This window comes from Otolemur garnettii, unplaced genomic scaffold (assembly GCF_000181295.1).
Source record: "Otolemur garnettii isolate 467f Iridium unplaced genomic scaffold, OtoGar3 scaffold00200, whole genome shotgun sequence".
NCBI lineage: Eukaryota > Metazoa > Chordata > Mammalia > Primates > Galagidae > Otolemur > Otolemur garnettii.
The window spans coordinates 1,431,200-1,432,621 of record NW_003852595.1 but is presented as its reverse complement, the minus strand read 5'-3'; positions in this window follow the sequence as shown (position 1 = coordinate 1,432,621).

Here is a 1,422-nt window from a genome sequence, read left to right as displayed (position 1 = left end):
AGTAGCTGGGCCCGCAGGTGCCCGCCACAACGCCTGGTTATTTCTTGGTTGCAGCTGTCGTTGTTGTTTGGTGGGCCCGGTCTGGATTCAAACCCGCCACCTTGGGTGTACATGGCTGGCGCCTTAGCCACTTGAGCCACAGGCACCGAGCCTAAAGTCCCTTTTATAATTGTGTTGTGCCCCCAAAAGGTGCATCACAAATTAAGACCTCTCACCCACCTCCCTCCTCTCTCTGCTCTCCCCTTTCCCCACCTTCTCATGTATACTAGGTCATTAATTGTCCTCATATCAGTATTGAGTACATAGGATTCTTGTTTCTCCATTCTTGTGATGCTTTATTAAGAATAATATGATCCACTTCCATTCAGGTTAATACAAAGGATATAAAATCTCCATCTTTTTTAATGGCTTAATAGTATTCCATGGTATACATGTACCACAGCTTGTTAATCCATTCCTGGATTGGTGGGCATTTAGGCTGTTTCCACATTTTGGCAATTATAAATTCAGCTGCAATAAACAGTCTAGTGCAAGAGTCCTTATGGTAAAAAGATTTTTTTCCTTCTGGGTAGATGCCCACTAATGGCATTGCAGGATCAAATAGGAGGTCTACCTTGAGTTTTTTAAGGGTTCTCCATACTTCCTTCCAAAAAGGTTGTATTAATTTGCAGTCCCACCAGCAGAGTAAAAGTGTTCCTTTCCTCCACATCTGTGCCGGCATCTGCAGTTTTGAGATTTTGTGATGTGGGCCATTCTCAGTGGGGTTAGATGATATCTCAGGGTGGTTTTATTTGCATTTCTCTAATATTTAGAGATGATAAGCATTTTTTCATATGTTTTCTAGCTATTTGTCTTTTTAGAGAAGGCTCTATTAATCTCTCTTGCCTATTGATATATGAAATTGTTCGCTTTTTTCATGTGGATTAATTTGAGTTCTCTGTAGATCCCAGTTATCAAGCTTTTGTCTGATTTTAAATATGCAAATATCCTTTCCCATTGTGTAGGTTGTCCATGTGCTTTTGTTGTTGTTTCCTTAGCTGTACAGAAGCTTTTCAGTTTAATTAAGTTCCATTTGTTTATTTTTGTTTTCGTTGCAATTGCCACGGAAGCCTTCTTCACAAAGTCTTTCCCCAGCCTGATATCTTCAGGTGTTTTTCCTATGCTTTCTTTGAGGATTTTTATCATTTAATGACTTAAAATTAGGTCATTTATCCATCTTGAATCAATTTTTGTAAGTGGAGAAAGGTTCGGTCCAGTTTCAGTCTTTAACAAGTGGATATCCAGTTCTCAGAGAACCATTAATTGGTTAGGGATTCTTTCTCCTAGAGTATGTTTTTTTTGTTTGTTTGTTTGTTTGTTTGTTTTGTTTTGTTTTGTTTTTTTTGCAGTTATTGGCTGGGGCTGAGTTTGAACCCACCATCT